At 41.0% G+C, this 12,567-nt stretch overlaps 1 protein-coding gene across 1 annotated transcript in view; it reads right to left on the reverse strand.

Moving 5' to 3' along the window:
• Positions 1 to 12,567, reverse strand: part of MYO3B (myosin IIIB) — a 390,474-nt gene that overhangs the window by 282,278 nt on the left and 95,629 nt on the right. The gene's annotated exons all lie outside the window — the stretch shown is intronic.

A 12,567-nucleotide genomic window follows, 5' to 3' on the forward strand; every position in this document is an offset into this window, starting at 1 on the left:
TTTTTTTTCTGGTCATAAATGGAAGTAGGGGCTTCTGGGCAAATTAAGTATAGCAAATAGAGAAAGTGACATTTCTGTACATCTGAAATAGGACTGTAAATCTTAAACACATTATATAAGTTATCTTTGTTTTCACCTGGGTTCTAACTACTTCCTAAAGCCACAGATTGCTTAGCTTCAAAAGGTAGAAGAATGGGAAGCAGCGAGAATGACTGAAATAAAAAAAATGCATCAGATAATGTGATTGCAATTTGCTTCTCAATACCCATTCTCCTCTCATTTTTTTTAGTACAGTTTTTATTCTGACACAATGCTGCTATATAAAGACTACGTTTTCCTGAGTTTCTTGCAGCTAGATGTGTCCATGTGACTGAGTTCTGGCCATTGCTAAAATTGTTCAATGGTATTTCCAGGAAGTCTTCTTTTTTTTTTTATTTTAAAGATTTTTTTTTTTTTTAATTTATTTATTTGACAGAGAGAGATAGTGAGAGCAGGAACACAAGCAGGGGGAGTGGGAGAGGGAGAAGCAGGCTGCCCCCCGAACAGGGAGCCCGATGCGGGGCTTGATCCCAAGACCCTGGGATCATGACCTGAGCCAAAGGCAGACACTCAATGACTGAGCCACCCAGGTGCCCCTCCAGGAAGCCTTCTTAAAAAGAGGAGCGACATCTTCCTTCTTCCCCCTTGCTGCTTCCTGGAGTATGGATGTGATGGCTGGAGCCTGAGCAGCCATTTTGGACATGAGGTAAACTTGAAAATGAGAGCTATAAGCTGAGTACGGCAAAGAAGATAGATAGGAAACTGGATTCATGATGACACTGCAAAGCTGCCATACCAGCTCTAGACTGCTTCCTGTTAGTCTTCCTTAACAGGAGAGAAGTAAACTTCCACCCTTTTTAAGCCATTGTTAAAATGCAATTAATCCTAAATGAGTCAACAATATTTCAGAGTATTATCCTATCACATGATGAGAAGTTGATAAGTGATACAGAAATATACGAAGATATGTGGGAGCATAATTAAGGAACAATTTACCCAATCTGGTGAGTCCCAGAAGACTTTATAAAGAAGATGAACTTAAACTGACCTCTGAAGATTAGGATGGATTTTTCAAGACAGAGAAAGAGAGGATTGCCACAACAGGCTTAGAAAACAACATGTACCAAATCACAGAAGTGTAAAAAAGTCTGGTAGGTTCAAAGAACATAAGTAATTTTTTGAGGCTAGACTATGTGATTCTTTTGGATCTGGAGAGAGAGCAGGAGGGAAGTAACAGTGATAAGAGAGAAGTATATAATTTCCCTGTTCTGCATAAGAATTTAATTATCCTTCAGATCTTCTGATTCAAAGACCCAAAGGAAAATTATCTGTGTGCCCAGCTAGAAAGAGTAAGCAGCTCAAGGTTGCCCTTCAGTTATTTTGGAGGCTGCCTCTATCTCGTTCATTTTATTCAACAATATTTGCCTTCATCTTTCCCTTGCATTTTTTAAATAATCAAAGTACCATCATATAACTTCTGCTTCAGTGCTTATTTGAACTGACCTGTTCTTACTGGCTCCAGCTGTTTGAGGTCCCAGCTGTGGGCCTCAGTGTGGCCTCTCTCAGTGAGGTTATCCTACATCATCTCCTAGAGCCCTTTCCAGAACTTGAACTTTCCTTAGGTTTTCTGCTCATTCTGATCTCACTGAGGTCAGTCCCACAGAGAAGACATGCTTAAGCAATTTACTATCTAATAGACTTAATTCACCCCTAAAGCAGTTAACCATGACCAAGAAGTCAATTGTAGACGGAATAAACAGACTTGATTAAAACAACCCTAGTAGGCTCAACACTGGCCAGCTGAGCATGAAGGGACAGCCCTCTGCTGCAATTGAAGAATGACCCCGCAAGAGTCCATTGGAGAAATGGATGGCAAGCATCCACTCTTGTGTAGAGAACACTACACTTTCCTGTTTTCAGTCTAGTTATCAGCAGGAACTACAGGCCGGGCGATGGTTTATGAGCTGGCCTGAACCTCTGCAGCAGGGCACAGAGGAGGGAGCAGGAGATCACCACTCATCCAGACCATCGCCAACCCCTGGTAGCCTCACATGAACCCCAAACAAGGAAACATCTTTGAAGCTTGGCATCATAGGAATTTGGTTTCAGAGAAGCTTATTTGACCTTGTAGGTAGGTGCCCTGTCTTTCCTGAAGTTGATCCATCATACTTAGGTTCAGTGAATAGAGATCTTGTGAAAGATTATTATCTGTGTATAATGAAAACTAAAAGGAATATGAAGGCTTTATGGTATTTTGTTTGCACTAGCAATATAAATTCCAGTTCTCTCGCCATCCAGGAGGAGCACCAAATAGTAATGATGGTACCTTTTTTGGCTGTCAATACCACAGATGCAAGCTGCAACCGTGCCCAGCGGGTCTCTCTCCAAAAGGAGAGGAGATGCTTCATGTTCAGTGCGATGGGAGAGTCAGTGCATAGCTGTGATTCAGAGACAAGCAGGCCTCCCTCACTTATGTGTATGGATGCCAAGAGCCTGCAGAATGTTTGAATGGTGAGTGGCCGGAAGGACTGTGAATCTGAATAACCAGCTCTAATTTGGATAATGTTTATAAACATACATTTTGTTTTTTGAGAAAAGGCAAAAAGCAAAAATAGCGTTCAGTGTTTGTTTTGCAGTAGTCTTTATAGGGGCAGTGCAAAGTCCAAGCAATGAGAGAGGCCCCACCAAGCTCCCTCCCTCGGAACTACACTCAACTTCTCAGCATCACGCTGCCATAGCCTTGAATCCTGTCTGTGAGCATCTGTACTTTAACTCGATTTATGTTGTGCATCCGTTAGCAATGTGTCCTAAGGCATCAGAAAAGCCTAAAAGAGGTTATCTTTTGGGTCTTGGAATGCTCAAAAATTTTTCTATATAAATTAATGACAATTGCTTCTTTGCTTTACACTATTTTGGCTCAAGAAAGATTTCATAGGAACACTCTACTTTCAGGTAGCAGGGGAAACCTGTATTTGATCTGAGTTTTGCCTGTCTGGGTTTTACTCCTGTGATTTGGACGCCAAGTTCAATTTCTATAAAGATGATCTGCTGTACACAGACAGCATTAGGGCTACATGAGACTAGAAGCATGGGGTGATGTTAAAGAGAGTCGTGAACCTATTATATATCCATTTTTGACCTGGGTCCAGCAAATACAATGGAGATCAAGTTAACCTTCTTCTCCCAAAGCCTAATAAATTGCTTTTCTGAACAGCTGAACTGAATTCATTCTAGTTCCTGAAATGGAGAAGCAGCTGACTGGGGTGGGCACCTGGCCTCTGGATAGCCAATCCCCATTTAAACTTCTGGCCTATGCCATGGCATGACACAAAATGATAATCTGGGTCAATCTGATTCTCTCTAGGTTTTTTCCCCCACCTTGAACTAAAAAAATAAACACAAAACAAACAAAAGAATGAAGGAGTTTAGAATGAGAGCTGAAGCTAAGAGATCCATGATGACAGGGCAAATGGGAGAGGTCATGGAGCACAATGTGCAAGCTGAAGTTTTAGGAAGCAGAAACTATGAGGAGGCAGAAAACGAGGGAATGAGGAGAAAACAAGCCAGGCATAGGAGAAAGGATGAAATGTGTCACAAAAAAAATGAGACCCCATAGGCTATTCTTGAGTTCCTTGTATGAGTGCTGCTCTCTCTGGTGCACCTGGAATATTACTGGCCACAGCATTCTGTTCTTGGCCCTATTCTCTTCCCATTCTCCACATTCACTGAGGGCTCACTACATGTCAGCATCTCCCCAATCTCTATCTCCTGCCTTGATTTCTCCTCTGCCTTTTGGCTAGTGCATCCAACTACTTTCTAGATGTTCCATTTTGATTTCCCAGGGGCACCTTAAAGTCAGCATGTTCAAAACAGAACTTATCTTCTTCCCCTAAATCTGCATTCTACTTGGTTGTTGGAGTCAGAAACTTGGGTTCTACCCTCTCCCATAACCCCACATCCAATTGGAGAAGACAGAATAATGGCTCCCCAAAGAAGTCCACATTCTAATGCCCAGAACCTAGAGAATACTCCACTTTCCATGGCAAAAGGGACTTTGCTGATGTGGTTAAGGTTAAGGACATGAAGGATTACCTTGAATTATCTGGATGGATTCAATTTAATCTCTAGTCCTTTAGTTGTTTTTGTTTTTGTTTTTAAGATTTATTTACTCATTTGAGAGAGAGAGAGAGAGAGCATGAGCATTGTGGGAAGGGGCAGAGGGAGAGAGAGAATCTCCAGGAGATTCCCCACTGAGTGAGGAGCGTGACATGCGGCTCGATCCCATGGCCCCAAGACCACAGCCTGAGCTGAAATCAAGAGTCAGATGCCCAAACAACTGAGCCACCCAGGTGCCCCTAATTTCTATTTCTTTAAAGTAGAAAAAAGAGGCAGAAAGAAGAGGCAGGAGAGATTTGAAATGTGAAAGGGACTCTACTTGCCACTGCTGGCTTTGAAGGCAGGGAAAGGGTGTCAGGTGCCAAAGAATGCATCTGGCCTCTGAAAGATGGGAACGGGCCTCTGCTGATACCCAGCAAAGAAATGGGGACCTCAATTCTACAAATGCGAGGAACTGAATTCTGCTAATAACCAGAATGAATAAGGAAACCCATTTTAGCGCCTCCAGAAAGAGGTGCAGTCCTGCCAACACTCTGATTTTAGCCCCGTGAGAGCCATGTCAGATTTCTAACATAGAGAACTAGAAGATAATAAATCTGTGCTATGTTAAGCTGCTAAATTTGTGGTAATCTGTTATGACAGCAATAGAAAACTAATACATCAATCAAGTACCAAGTCCTATCAATTCTACTCCCTAAATTCCTTTCTAATCACTTCATCCTCTCTTTCATGTCCTAATTCAGTCACTTATCATCTCATACCCAGACTACTCCAGTAGCCTCCTTATTTTTCTCCCTCCCTCTATTCTCATCTCCCTCTAATCCATCTTGCACTTGGCAGTGAGAATTTCCTTATAACATACAAATCTGACCTTGTTATTTTCTTGCTTAAAATTCTTCAGTAGATCCACACTGCCAGCATGATAAAATCTCAACCCCTCTGCATGATATGCAAATGGCTTTGCCTGTCCATCTACCCAATCTCATCTCAAACTACTTCCCCATGTGCACCTGATGCTGCAGTACTGTACTGCACAGTACTTGTAGCTCCTAAAGCAGGTCCTGTTATTTCATGCCTCAGGGCCTTTGCATATGCTGTACATTCAGTTTAAAGTGCTATCCCCAATTTGTCTACCTGGTATACTCCTACTCATGCTTCATGTGTATCTTTAGTACTCAGCACAGAAGCACTCCATAAATTTTTGCTGAATGAATGACAACATGAATGAATGCACACAAATATCCACCTATTGTAAGTAAGCCAAGAAATGATGCCAGGACAAAATATGACTTGGTCCTCAAAGTAGCATAAAATTAGACAAAGTGAAACAGCTTCTTTGGATGTGAGCAAATTCTAACTAAATAATGCAAACAAGCAGGGTTTGAGGAACAAAGGAGTCCCCTTTGGTGCTGATTTGGGTTGGACTTGACAATACAAGCCTCATCTCTATTCTTCTGAAGCCTGAATGTCCCCAGATCCCTGAACATATCTGACCAAAAGGAGGAAATAAATCGTGATTAAAATCTCATCACAGACATTATCTGATGTCAGGACCATTATACACATATGCATGGTGAGTTGGAGATAGGAGGAGATCAATACTAATAACTACCACATGTTGAATGCTAACTACCACCAATCTCCTTGCCAAACAAGCCTATGAAATAGAAATTATTACTCCAGTTTCACAGGTGGGGAAAATGCAGCTTAAAAGAAGAAATTTTCTTAAAAACATCCATCAAAAAGTGGACAGGTCAGGTTTTAAACAAGTATTTCTATCTCGATATCCATATTCCTCACTGTTTTCCGTATTTTATTTCATGAAGAGTCCATTACACTGGAAGATGAATCTACATGAAAAAAATGACAGAAAAACAATTAGCAAGCAACACCTCTAGAAGGTGCAAAATGAAGTCCTCAAATACAAAAGCACACTCACCGAAGAGATGTGGAGTAAAAAATTTCTCAATGAGACTGAGTTAATTAAGAAAAGCTTCCTGGAAGTTGTAAATTTTGAGGCAGGTCCTAAACAGAGTACATACACCAGTTGGTGAGGGGAGAAGGGTGTTAAGGAAGGAAATGGAGAATATAGAGAGGAAGACATAAAGACATTAGTATAATAACTAATAAATAATTATTAACATGCAGTTAAATAAACTCATGGGAGTGCATTCAAATGGTATTCTATTTATTTACTCATAAAAGCAATAAAGTAAGGCGCTGAGCACAATTAACCGTTCTGAGAGTATTAACCATAGCAACAGAGCTGCCATCCCGATCTACAATTGGTAGATTCATTTATGAGGTTGAATGGCTAGGTTTGTATCTGTGTCTCATCCTTAAGCATCACCACCTAGCCCTAGCCAAAGTTGCTTTTCTCCTAGGGCACATCTTCATTGTTCAAAATCAATTACTTAAAATTTTTTATATTTATTCCTAATACATGACTCAATCTTAATGTAGAGAATTCCCCAATGCAGGAACATAATATCAGGGCAGAAGACCTTCCTCCACCGTATGGTCCTTCTAGCTGGATTTAGAATCAAACTGACATGAGACAGATTAACAGGGGAAAGTCCAATTTAATAGCATATGCATGGGGAATCCACAGACATGAAATTCCAAAGACAATGAAGCAACATGAAGCTTGTAAGAGCTAAGGAGAGGGGTAGGAGCCTGAGAACACAAAGGGGAGAAAGACCATTAGCAAGGAGGTGAAAGGAAATGTTTGGAAAAACAAAGGTTTGCCCTATTATGCAGATCATTTTTTAGGTAAATGAGAGTCTCCGTTCATAGCTCTCTTCCTGGTACAGTCTCTCCTTTCCAATGTAAATTTAGGCACTTGAGGGACAGGCAGAGAGCTTTTCCTGCATCTACTGGGTTTTGATTACCTTTAACTCAAAATAATCTTTATGCCAAAGTGGCACATTCTGGGGCATCTCATCCTGTGCTCATTCGATAGAAAGCAAAAAGCAAAATACCTCTTCACTACCACCCCTAATCTCAGACCCTTGCCCATATCAGTGTGGCTTGTCATCTTTCAGACCTTTTTATACACGTTTTTAATATTTTCTATAAATGCATATAGACTGTTTTGCTGTGCTAAAAGTATATAATAAATACAATATAAATTTTATAATACACATAGTTGGGGACAGTAGAAATGGGATTAAATGCTACATATAAGTATCCTGGTACTTCTATTTTCTATTCAATAACATGGTTTAAAGATCATCCCATGCCAACTTGATACCTAAATAGTATTCCACAATGTGGGCATACTATAGTTTGTTTACCCATTCACTCATTGATATTCAGGCGGTTTCTATTTTTTTCACTCTTAGAACGAAGGCTGAAACGGTTTACACATGCCACATGTCCTATGTGATTTCTAACTTTTAAAAGATTTTTTAGGTGACTAACACTGAACATTTGTCACTGAACATTTAGGATCCTACTATGTAACTTAAATGCAGAAAAGAGTAGGCACAGATTGACTCCTCTCCTCAAGGTGGCCCAGTAAGCAATTTCAGAGCCGCGGAGGAAGTGGCCATGAAAAGGCCCTATAGGGTTGTGAAGAGTGCCCCTAAGCCACCACTCCATAGAATACACTGTAAATGGGAACTCTAAATTGTTCAACTCCACCCACGTCAGGCTTTGAACCCCCGCTGCTGGATTCCATTCTGCCACTTGCAAGAATCTGCTACCTAGATTGAACAGTGAGTATCTCTGGGTAATTACCTTGACATACGGGGCACAGACCAAGATTTATTCAAAATATACATATGCTATACATCTGCTAAAGAGGAATCATTTGAAAAAATTACATAGTTGAAGATATTTCTTTAAAATCAGAAAATAGATGATATGAAAATGACACCGAAATCAGAATCACAATGCTATACACTGCACCTCAGTAAATGTGAAAGAGTTCCAGGTTGGAAAAGACATCCATGTTAACATGGATGCTGAATCTACCGTAAAGGCATCTCCCGGGGCGCCTGGGTGGCTCAGTCGTTAAATGTCAGCCTTCAGCTCAGGTCATGATCCCAGGATCCTGGGATTGAGCCCCACATTGGACTCCCTGCTCAACGGGAAGCCTGCTTCTCCCTCTCCCACTCCCCCTGCTTGTGTTCCCTCTCTCACTGTCCCTCTCTCTCTGTGAGATAAATAAAATCTTTAAAAAAAAAAAAAGGCATCTCCCAATCAGAGTCAATCCTTTGAAGTAGGGAAAAGGAGAGGAAGAGGTCTGCAAGGAGAACACTAGATGAGGAGGTGTCTGGAAGGAAGTAAACGTAGGAGAAGAAAAGTATCTTTTCCTTTATACTTTAGGTTCCTGACAGGGACTTCTGTAACAAGGGACAGATTAATAAGAAAAAAACATACAAATTTATTTAACAGAAGTTTTACATAACATGGTAGCCTTTATAAGGAAATGCAGACCTGAAGAAATGGCTAAACCTGAGTGTTTTTATGCTAGATTTTTTTTTTTTTTTTTGAGAGAGAGAGAGTGCACAAGCCAGGGTCGGGGGGTGGGGGAGGGAGGCAGAGGGAGAGAGAGAATCTTAAGCAGATTCCCCACCCAGTGCGGAGCCCAATGAGGGGCTTGAACTCACAATCCCGAGATCATGACCTGAGCCGAAATCAAGAGTTGCTTAACCAACTGAGCCACCCAGGCGCCTCTGATTCTAGTTCTTAATAACCTAATTTGACCCTGTCCCTAAATAACACCATTTGCAATGTTAAGCTATAATCCTTAAAATATAAAGTTACCACATCAAATTACAGGGCTCATAACAAACCCATTCTTAACCATTTACCACCAGTAAGTGACAAGATACTCACTTCCTCTGGCTTTTCAGGCCTGCAAGAATCTGTTTCAAAGGTCATCTCAGAATCTGAAGACTACATTATGTTCCCCATGTCAGGGGTTACTAGCCCAGGCCTCTATTTGATATTGGATGTGTTACAGAGCTTTATTAATCTTTGGTCACTACACCAACATTTCAAATGTTCACAAAAGTCACTTTTTCTCATACTCTCTAAAACACATTGGGGTACTTTTCTCTCCACTGTACTCTCCTTATGCAAACACATAGGATGCACAAGCAACTCAGCCATGCATGCTGAGTGCAGGAGAAAGTCAAGGACAATAAAAGGCGCCATGTCAACAGAGATGATGGAGGGGACAAGTGGCGTGTGGCTCACTGTCTGAGCCAATGTGATCATTTGCTGACACCTAGTTCTTCAACTTCCTCCTTCAACAAGAACTCAGCAATGCCATCAAGTCCAACTGTTAAAGTCTAATGTATCAGGGAAGTAGACCTTACCCAAGGGCTGGCTAATGACCCTTTTCCTCAGTGGTCCTTCATGCACAGAGTGGAAGCCACATGTCTATTTTTTCCACACAGTTTTAAATGCATTGTCTGTTAATTCATGATTGTAAAGAGATGTGTTTCGAATAGATCAGGTTGTTTTCTAAATGTTTTCCTATCACCAAATTCTGGACTATTTATGTGGTTCTGTGGGGACCCACTCATTGAAGGTGAATAGTATGGTGTGTCTAAGCATTCTGGCAATATAGAATCATTCCTCAATTAGGGTGGCATTTTAAGAAAAAACAGCTTTATACATTGGCATGAAAGTCACAGTGATGGGGTAGTGGCCAGGGGATAGGCAACGTTAAACAGACATGCTAGACATGCTGTGCTTTCCTGCAGTATCCATTTTTTTTTTTTTGGTGATAAGTTATTTTACATTGTTTTATATGGAAATCATCAGTGAGGGAGGAGGAGACAATAAAAAGTAGGACTTCTTCCTGTCTCTGCTGTGAACTAATTTAGGAATAAGACAGTCAGCAGATTGGGTCTTAAATAATACTTTATTACTGATAAAGCTGATCTTGGAGAATGTGGCTTTCATCTGCAGGGAGCTGGGTTTTAAAACCGAAAGACAAAGTTAGACAAACTTATCTGGCAGGTCTTGGGCCCAGGGCTGGACCACCATAGGTCCTCACTCAGGGGCAGAGCCTTGGCCACTGAGCTGACTGCTGCCTGAGAACAATCACCCAGGGCAGGCTGACTCCCAAGAGAAGGGAGAAGGGAGAGGAGCTGTGATATGTCTCCCCCAACTCACCATCTGTACACATCACACCTGATCCTCGAGGATCTATCAATTTGGGTCCAATCAGAAGGCAGAAAAACACTATTAATTTGAACAGGGAAAATTTAATATAATTATTTACTTGTAATAGGGGATTAGATGCTGAGGAGTAAAGAACTCTAACAAGTACAGGAAGAGCAGATACTGGAAAAGAGCTACTACCTCTAGCTGAGACAGAATACCCAAGGAAGAAACGAATTTAGAAGAGTCCCTGACCCAAAACCAAGACTGAGACTCAGACCTCTCTGGAAAGGATGTGACTAGGGCCACAGGTGGTGAAGTTTTCTGAAGTGAGACAAGCCAGGGCTGGCAAACAGGAAACCACCTGCCAGGATGCCTTTGACACTTAAGTGGGAAGCTGCTCAATGAGTACTGGTAAAACTTGCTGTAGGGTGAGCACCAATGGGTGTCCCAAATGCCACTGAGAGGCAAAAACCACAGAAACAAGAAAAAAGTACACCAAAACCAGGACGAGTCCCCTTTCCTCCTGCAGTGGCCTTCCAGTGCCCTCTACTGACAATGCCTAACACCTGCCACATGGCAAAGGAGAATCTCTATTGAGTCTACTCCAGTATCACAAAGCAGGGCAAAGAAGGGTAGAGTCAGAGCTGAAAAGCACTAAATTGATAACTGGCGCAGGAAGGAAGTGAATGGGAGAATATAGAGATGCCGCAGTGTTCTGATGTTCTTTTTTATTTTTAGACGAAACTAAAATTTTTTAGGAAATTTCTATTTCAGGCTTGCCATAAGCTATTTCCAACCATCATCAATTGAAGGAGTCCAGTATCCTCTGACATTAGATGCATTTGCTAGATATATTTCAGAGGTAATGAAGAGATAATGGAAACCTTCTTCCCCCCACTTAAAAAATCTGTTTTGTCATGGTGCATGAAATGTCCTCATTAAGACTCATTGTTTTCTATCCCAGAAGTTCCTTATTGAAAGGGGAATGTTCTGGAAAGCATCTTATTGTAAACCTTTATTGGCCAAAACTTTACTTGGAAAAAATGGCAAGACAAGAATAAAAACTTAGAAAAAGGCACCCAAAACAAGGACCAGTGAGCAGACAGGACCACAAACACAGACTTAATCTCTTTGTGGTTTTCCATTTCTACGGTTTCAACTTTTTGTGAGATGAAAAACTGAAGAGTCAGGTAGTATCTTATTCTTATTCTTTCCTGTCTTTCTGCCTCTAAGATTTCTCTTAGGAAAGAAAAGAATTAATGAAAGTCAGTGTGCTTCAAAACTCTTTTGCCAGGATAACGGCCATAGAGGGGAACTCCTTTTTCTTCTGGGCCCCCTTTCCTACCCACATGGTTACGAGTGCTAGATAGTGAGCAGGCTGAAGGGAGCTGGTAACGGTTCTTCCCCCTATTCTCTCAAGCCCAGTCAGGAACCCATGGCTTTCCTTCAGCTGGACCACTTTTCTGCAGAGTCTAATATTATTTCTAATATTATTTCTAAAATAAATATTATTTTTATCCTTAATTTCTTGAGAGCTTATTATGTATAAGCACTGTGCTAAGAATTTACTCATTTAACCCTCACATATACTCTGTGAGGCACGTTACACAATCCCCTGTTTCCAAGACAAAGAAACCAAGGCTTAGAGAAGCTAGAAGGTTTTCAGTGCAGGCGGCCTGATCCCAAAGAGCACAAATGCAACCATTGCGCTGTCCTGCTTCCCCACTAAGGAATTCCTCTTGGTTAATTAGACAACACATCTTTAGAGTCTGCCAGAGCAATTTACATCATATTAATGGGAGAATAGGGGCCCAATTTGATAAGCCAGTTCAAGCATAGTACTCTTCAGACCACGAAGACATTAGCAAGCAAACCCAAAGAATATTTTGTTTGGGATGCAGAAGGATCAGTAATAGGGAATATGAGCTGAGAATGTTTTCATCTGTTGAGTTTTATGCATCCTCTGTCATTCAGCTCCCTCCAAAGTCACAGCTGGTAAAACCAAATGGGTCATTTTACCACAATCAGACTAATGTCACAGTTCAAGAAGCGCCATTTGTCCTCTAAGGCAAAGCCATGCACCTAATTACAACACACTGTTAATAAATTTATAATAGACAAAAAGAAATTGACTGCTATGGATTTTTTTCCTAGCAAAGCAAAACCATTTAAAGGGCAGATTGCAAATCTATTCCTTCTTTTATTGTTTCAATAAAGTTAGCAATATATTCTAGATGGGAAAACCAGGGCAGACCTCAGATGAACAGATTGTATCATCAGATCCTA

This window comes from Phoca vitulina, unplaced genomic scaffold (genome assembly GCF_004348235.1).
Source record: "Phoca vitulina isolate PV1807 unplaced genomic scaffold, GSC_HSeal_1.0 scaffold1, whole genome shotgun sequence".
In the NCBI taxonomy this organism is placed as follows: domain Eukaryota; kingdom Metazoa; phylum Chordata; class Mammalia; order Carnivora; family Phocidae; genus Phoca; species Phoca vitulina.